Below are 8,930 nucleotides of genomic sequence, written 5' to 3'. Positions count from 1 at the left end.
ACTCTATGTCATGAAAATGTCAAAATGCTAAATTTAAAATAAATAAATACATAAAAATAAATGAATGAATAAATAAATAAAATGATAATAACATATATTTAAAAATAATTTAAATAAAATATAGAAATATCTAGAAAATGTCTCTTTTGTTCTCAAGCTGAAATAATCTTCCTGTACCTGCTCCATCTGTTTGTCCTGCGTGAGCATCATGTATTTGTGAAGAGGATTGGCCACATCAGCTCCTCCTCCAATCACTGCGCTCGTTAATGTCACTCTGTATCCTCCCTCTTGTCTCGAGCTTGTTCCTCGTGCTGATGCTCCTGAAAGAAGATGAAACAGAATTCCAAGCTTGTAACAGACAGAGTCACAGACGGTCAGTCTATGTGAAATTAAAGCATGTCGCAGTGAGTTCAATGCACCTTTATTTGGTCATTAATGACTGGTTTCGGTACGAGCTGTGCTGTGATTCTTGAAGAAATGACTCTCATGAAGCGATTCTTTTGAATGAGTCCTAGACTCCTGAACTTGTGGTATGGGTTTGAATCAGGGTTTTTATCATTAACTACAACTAAAACCATAATAAGAAGTTAAATTACTTTAAAAAAGACAGCTAAAATAACTAAAACCATAAAAAAAATAAAAGTAAGTACTTATAAATAGGCCAAATAAAATATGTAAAATAAAAAAAACTATATATATAAAAATAAATATATATATATATTAAAAAAGAAACTTAAACTTACTTTATTTCAGCTTATTTTATTTCTTATTTTGGTTTAGTTTAGATTGAGGTACTAAAATAACAAACTAAAACTTAAGAACTAGTTATAAAATAAAATGTATATAGATATTTAATAAAATAGATATAATTAATAAAAATGACAAAAACACAACAAAATTATGGAGACCCAGAAGTGCCAGTTAATAAACCGAAATGAAGAATCAATTTATCAACACACCAAATGACTAAAACTTTAACTAAAATTAAAATGAGAACAGAAAATATAAAAATAAAGATATATATATATATAAAATAAACCATCTAGCTGAAATAAAATTGCATTACTTGTAAGTAAAATAAACATTAACCGAAAATAAAATAAAAATAAGAAAATAAGAAAATAAAATATAAAAAAAATAAATGAAAATAAGAAATTGCCTCTGCATCTAGCTGAAATAAGCTAAATTATTCAAATAACTAAAATGACATACTAAAACAAAAAAGTAATTATTACAAATAATTAAATAAATAAATAAAAACTTATTTTAGCTAGTTGCCAAGGCAACATTTCTCCTTTTTTTGTGTTTATTTTAGGCTGAAGTACTAAAATAACTCAAACTAAATAAACTAAAACTATATAAAAACTAGAATAAAAACTATACATTAAAAATGTAATAAAAATGACAAAAGCACAAGAAAATTACTTGATCAAAAACACAAACTAAAGTTAAAATAAAAACAGAAAACATAGAAATCAAATCTAGCACAAACTCTACTAGTATCTTAATGAGAGTTAGTAACTCTGAGCAGCAGACACAACTGAACACACACAGCATCAGCTGTGTTTTGTGAAGATGTTGTAATGTACAGCAGATCAAACATAAGAGAAGAGCAAAACTACTCAAATGTACACGAGTTCAAAGGTTCGGGGTGGGTATGATTTTCTAATGTTATTGAAAGAAGTCTCTTCTGCTCACCAAGACTGCATTTATTTGATCAAAACTACAGTAAAAATAGTGAAATATTATTATAATGTAGAACAGCTGTATTCTATGTGAATATCTGTTAAACTGTAATTTATTTCTGTGATCAAAGCTGTATTTTCAGCATCATTACTTCAGTCTTCAGTGTCACATGATCTTCAGAAATCATTCTAATATGCTGATTTGCTGCTCAACAAACATTTCTGATTATTAACAATGTTGAAAACAGTCGTGCTGCACAATATTTTTGTGGAAACTGTGATGCATTTAATTTTTCAGGATTCACAGATGAATAGAATTTATTTGAAATAGAAATCTTTTGTTACATTATAACTGTCTTTACTGTTACTTTTGATCACTTTAATGCATTCTTGATGATTAAAAGTATTTTAAAAAATCATATTAATTCTCTATCTAAATAGAGTTCAGATAATAGAAATGAGTGTGACGACTCTTGAGATGAACTGGAGATGACTTCCTGCAGTCTGGGTGGACTGTGCAATCAAACCAACAGAACTAAAATAGAGATCAAATATAAAGTTCATGTTCATGCATGTTTTATATGTCCGTCATGTTTCCTTAAGATCATGTCTTTAGACTAACTGCATGATTCTTCCTCGTCTCGTGAGTTTGAGAGTGTTCCGACAGAAAAGATTCACTAGCAATGATTTGATTCATTCCTGTGAATCGCTTCAAACTCTCCAAATCTGACCCTGCAGCACAAAAGCAGTCTTAAGTCGCTGGGGTATATTTGCAGCAATAGCCAACAATACATTGTATGGGTCAAAATGATAGATTTTTCTTTTATGCCAAAAATCATTAGGATATTAAGTAAAGATCATGTTCCATGAAGATATTTTGTAAATTTCCTATCGTAAATATATCAAAACTTCAGTTTTGATTAGTAATATGCATTGCTAAGAACTTTATTATTAAAAAATATTCCACAATATTATTGTGCAAACTTTGATACATTTTATTTTTCAGGATTCACAGATGAACAGAAAGTTCAAAAGAACAGCATTTATTTAAAAATGTAACATTATAAACGTCTTTACTGTCACTTTTGATCAGTTTAATGCTTCCTTGCTGAAAAAAACCCAGTATTAATGCCTTAAAAATAATCAAATCTGACTGTATTTTAACTAGAAAATGAAAGTTCGTCTTTCATCAAGGATTGCCACTTGAGTCACAAGAGCGCCACCTGCAGGACTGGTGAATAACAGTCATTAAACATGAAGAGGAAGACTTTCTTCACTAACTGGCTCTTCAGTTTCTGGTCAAACGTGTCCTCCATGGTCTTCACTGACAGCTCTCTCCTCAGAAGAAGATCAGCCATGGTCTTCCTCTTCTCTTCACGCAGCTTACAGCTTCTGCATCATTACGGCAAAATTCAAGATATTATATAAGATGTTCCATAATATTCATGATATTAGAAACAAGATGAAAGGGCTCATGTCACGAGGAATTACATTTCCCTTGATCAGGTATTTTTTATATATATATTTATTTTAATTTTAGTTACACTTTTAGTAAATTTGTTATGTAATTGTGTCGTGTTTGTTTTTATTTTTATTTATTAGTTTTTTTATTTTAAGCTTTTTATTTTTATACTTTCAGTTTTCATTTTAATTTTAGTTTTAATGAAAAACAGTTGATAGCAGCGTTATTTAGTATTTATATATTATTACAATATTTATAAATATTTAGAATTTGATATGTTCAGTTTTTATTTTGATTTTGTGTTCATAATTTAGTTTTTGTAATGCTTGTTTTTATTTTTATCAATATTTTCAATCTTTCTTTTTCAGTTTTCATTTTAATTTGATATGTGATTGATATGTGATTTTGTCATATGTTTGTTTTTATTAGTGTTTATTTATTTTTATTTCAGTTTTAGTTTAGTAATATTAGCACTTCATCTTAAACTTATTTAAGTTAGCTGCCAAGGCAACATTTAAAATTTCAAATTTTCATTAAGTTTTTCATCTAATATTTGTATTTTACTTTACATCAGCTTTATTTGAATAACCCAAAACCATTTTTAATAGTGTTAGTTTACAATACCAAATCTGTTGATAGCAGTGCTACTTTAGTATCATTTATATAATATTATACCATTTAGAATGTTTTTTGATTTTTTCAGTTTTTGTTTTAATTTTAGTCGTAACACTTTACAATAAGGTTCCATTAGTTAATGCATTAACTAACATGAACAAACCATGAACAGTACATTTATTACAATATTTATTCATATTTGTTAATGTTAGTTAATGAAAATACAGTGGCTCATTGTTAGTTCATGTTAATTCACGGTGCATTAACTAATGTTAACAAGCACAACTTTTGATTTTAATAATGCATTAGTAAATGTTGAAATTAACATTAACTAAGATCAATAAATGCTGTAGAAGTATTGTTCATTCTTAGTTCGTGTTAACTAATGTTTATGTGTTTTTGTCATATGTTTGTTTTTATTTCAGTTCAGTAATATTAGTACTTTAACTTAAACTGCTCCACATTGAAAATAGTTTTTTTTATTTTTTAACATAAGTAGCTGTACTCACTTGTCAAAGGCCTCCATCCTCTGTTTAAGCTCCGCCTCTCGGCTCTGCACAGACTCCAGTTCTTTCAGCAGGGCTTGTCTTTCAGCATAAATCTCCTTTTCCTCGATCTGGATCAATCGCAGAACATTAAAGGTTCAACAGCTGTTTAGTATTTTGCACTTGTTTGCTGACAGCAGTGAGACTCTGTACCTCCTGATGTTTCTGTAACCTCTCGATGGCGTTTTTCTCTCAGCAGAAATTTTGTTAGACTTTTTCATGACGTTTAATATGACTGAAAGGAATTTAAAATGAACAGATGAAATAAAATCCAGACTTTTTTGCATTTTGGGGTGGATTTTAGCAGAAAACATCTGTGTTAAATATGCTAAAAATTTAGATAGAAAATGTATCTCCTCAGTGAGGAGATTCCTTCTTTTCCACAGTGGTGCATATATAACACAAGCACACAATACCGGTCAAACGGTCTTTAATGTTTTTGATACAAGTCTCTTCTGCTCACCAAGGTTGCATTTATTTAATAAAAAATACAGTAAAAATTGTGAAATATTATTACTGTTTAAAACAGCTGTTTTCAATGTGAATATCAGTTAAACTGTAATTTATTTCTGAGATGCGCAGCTGAATTTTCAGCATCATTACTCCAGTCTTCAGTGTCACATGATCTTCAGAAATCATTCTAATATTTGCCGCTCAAGAAACATTTCTGATTATTATCAATGTTGAAAACAGTCGTGCTGCACAATATTTTTGTGGAAACTGTGGTTAATTTTATTTTTCAGGATTCAAAGATGAACAGAAAGTTCAGAAGAACAGCATTTATTTGAAATAGAAATCTTTTGTAACATTATAAATGTCTTTACTGTTTATTTTGATTAATTTAATGCTTCCTTGATTAATAAAATAGTATTAATAATCTTACTTTTGAATGTCACAGCTTCCACAAAAATATTCGGCAGCTCAACTGTTGATAATAATCAGAAATGTTTCTTGAACAGCAAATATTAGAATGATTTCTGAAGATCATGTGACACTGAAGACTGGAAATACAGCTGCGCATCACAGAAATAAATTACAGCTTAACAGATATTCACATAGAAAATGGTTATTTGACATTTTAATAATATTTAATAATATTATTGTTTTTAATTGTATTTTTTTGTCAAATCAATGCAGCCTCGGTGAGCAGAAGAGTCTTCTTTCAAAAACACAAAAAAACAGTAATTATTCCAAACTTTCGACTGGGCGTGAAGGACGATCAAACTTGCAAATTTAGAACTGTACAAAAAAGAACACTTAAGTACAGAGAATCACTCAACAAAGGGCATGAAGATTCACTTATACATCAACGGCTGATTTCTCTGTACTTTAAACCAGGGGTTTTCAACCTTTTAGGACATGCGCCCCCCCAGGTTTGTCTAATTTCACTCGCGCCGATAGTTTTGGGGGTCTAAGGTGACAGATAGGGGGGCTGAAACCCACCTAAAAAGGGTTTAGAACCGCCCCTGGTATAGCGTGCGTAATTATACTGAAACATAAATATATATCCAGTTTACCAGATTCCATGTGATTGCTTAGCCTGTTTCTGAGATAACATGCCAATCCGTGGTTGGATTTCCGACGCGTGGTTTGAATTTCGGTGTCGGTACCCAATGGTACCTTTTTTCGGTACTTTACTCTCTGTGTAATTACAAAAACATTTATTTCAGTGAAAAAAATAAGTCCAAAAGTCTCAATTTCAACATTTTGAAAAATTGGGCCCTACAAACTTTTACGTTTTCTTTTTTTTCCCCCCAGAAATTCTTGTTTTAATTTTTTCTGAAAATCAAATGAAGGCATTAAAAATGTATTTTAAATCAAATGAAAATTAAACCCTTTTATTTTTTGGCAAACAAACTGAGGTTTACTGTTGAAATGAATATGTGGAAGAAAAATTGTGTGAATATTCCTTTAAAACATTTTTTAATAGGCTAATAATTGTATAATTTTTTTCTGCAATTAAGTGATTCATTTTGTTGTAATATTTATTTTTATCATTTAATTGTTTTATTTCAATTTGATATTTCATATCATAACAAAAATAAACACTGGTATTTGGTATGAACCGGTATACCGCCCAGCATTAATTATGGCCCTAGAAATGTAAGCACACTTCAGAACATTTCGGCTTGCCCTGTGTGTTGTTTGAAGGAGTTGCAGGGGTGACCTCACGTCACAGGGTCTCTCTTTCTCTCTCTGTAGCGTATGCGCCCAGATGCGTTCTCAGGTACCGAAATTTGGCACCGATTGATTTAACGTGAATCGGTACTTCGGTCAGTACCCTTAAAAGTACCGAGTTCGGTACCCAACCCTAGCTAAGAGTACTACAGTCTTATCGATAGCCACTATTAAGAAATGAACATGTACTGAACTTTGCGAATGGTGGGTGTTTCAATTCTACAGAATCTGTGGATGTTTCGGTGGATTTTGCAGCTGCAGATTGGGTGTGAGGCTGGATGTGAGTGAAGGCTTACCGAGTGATTCTCTATGCGCTGATATCGAGGCGGTTTGGGAGGAAGCATCGCAGCAGTCTCTGTAAACGTGATGATCAGTGAGCTCCGTGAAGAGACTCATCAGGAAACCTGCCGGGATAAAGAGAGCAACAGTGCCAAACATATGTACTGCCATTATCTTACAATGTACTGAGGCAGACAAGATATTCAACAAGATAAAAAATATGCAAGATGGGATTTTATTCATCAGCAATTGACTGGATCATAAAATATTTTCATATTAGAAAGTAAGGAATAGTGTATCTGCAAAGGAAAGTCATTTTAGAGATAGAGCGAGCTAATATACTTTGATAAAAGATTACAAAGAAAAATGTGGAAAATACACACAATAAACACTATCTGCATTATTAAAAAAATAAATAAGATCAATTTGTATTTCATGCCAACTTTAAAAATCAACAATCTGCACAGGGATTTATTAAGAAAAGATTGAAAAAGAAAAACATTTAATTTGTTATTTATTTATTTATGATTTATTCTTAATCTTATAATTAAATCAACAGTATTATAATTACAACAACTTAATTTTTTCATGCAAACATGCAAAATATACATATATACTTAAAATGTCAATAATAACAAAAGCAATAGTAACAATTATATAGACTTTTTAAATTTAATGTATGATAAATATTCAAAAATTATTTCATGAGAAACCTTTTTAAAAATGTCCACTAATATATTTTCTGAATAAAAAAAAATCTAATATAATTAAAAAAATACTTTAATTTATTATAAAACTAACCAAGTAATTAAAATGTCAATAATAACAAAAGTAATAATAACAATTATATAGATTTTTTTTTATTTAATGTATGATAAATATTCTAAAATTATTTAATGAGAAACCTTAGAATATTTTCTGAATAAAACATCTAATATAATTTAAAAATACTTTAATTTGTTATAAAACCAACCAAGTTCACTGTAAAAATGATTTTTTTTAAGTTGTAAATAAAATGATTACTGGAGTATGAATAAATAAAAAATACTATTTCACATTGTATACTCGCCATTTCTTTGTAAATATTTCTGAAATTGTATAATTTCAACAATAACAAAACAATGTTTCAAAGTAAATCCTTCACCAATTTATTTTCATTGTAGCTGCATCGTCGTATTGTACCTGTCTGTCCCTTCTGGATATCTGATACCTGCACGAATGTGAAAGAATGAGAAATAGAGAAATCTGTTACAACTAATTGAATGGCATTTACACACACAGAAAGATGTCCTCTCTCTGAATATAAACTGAAACGGTATCGGCAGAGATTTGTATAGTGGCGTGTGGGGGCTGATCTTCAGGAGCTGCAGAAGCTCTCTGGCTGATAACACCTTGATAAGTCGACCAAAAACACAATATTACAATGCTAATACCTCTGGTCTTGGGGTCAAATCATGCTTTTTATTGTGGTTTTCCATGAGAGTTTCACTCATAATGTTCATTTATAACATTCATTTTCCTTTAATAACAGCCTCTTGTGACAAATTCATAAAACAGAATTGCAGAACTTTACACTGATGTGTATGCAGCTGTGTGAAGTCACCTTGTCTTTCGGCTTGCCTGAAAGTTCACCGCAGGAGGTTAGTTTGAATCCTGAAGGTTATATAGACTTGCGTAATCTAAATATATGCAAAACTTAATTTTTGATTAGTAATATGCATTGCTAAGAACTTCATTTGGACAACTTTAAATATTTAGATTTTTTTGCACCCTCAGATGTAACTATCTCAGCCAAATATAGCCTATACTATCAAACCATACATCAATGGAGAGCTTATTTATTCAGCTTTCAGATGATGTATAAATCTCAAATTGACTGGGTCACATAAATAAGATTATACGTGTTCTTCAATCCCGTTCCAGTCTCCCGGATTGGACACACTCAGTTCTCTGATTAAGGTTTGATTACAGCTGGGAAACTGAAGCGGGTCTGGCTAGGCAGTTACGAGGGTGTTGCTAGGTTGTTCTGGCTGGTTGCTATGGCAATAGATGATAGAGAGACAAGATAAACAGACAGACAGAACGAAAGACAGACAGACAGAGAGGTAGATAGATAGATAGATAGATAGATAGATAGATAGATAGATAGATAGGTAGGTAGGTAGG

Source organism: Sinocyclocheilus anshuiensis, unplaced genomic scaffold (assembly GCF_001515605.1).
Source record: "Sinocyclocheilus anshuiensis isolate Anshui unplaced genomic scaffold, SAMN03320099.WGS_v1.1 scaffold244, whole genome shotgun sequence".
In the NCBI taxonomy this organism is placed as follows: domain Eukaryota; kingdom Metazoa; phylum Chordata; class Actinopteri; order Cypriniformes; family Cyprinidae; genus Sinocyclocheilus; species Sinocyclocheilus anshuiensis.
Note: the sequence above shows the minus strand (reverse complement) of the source record.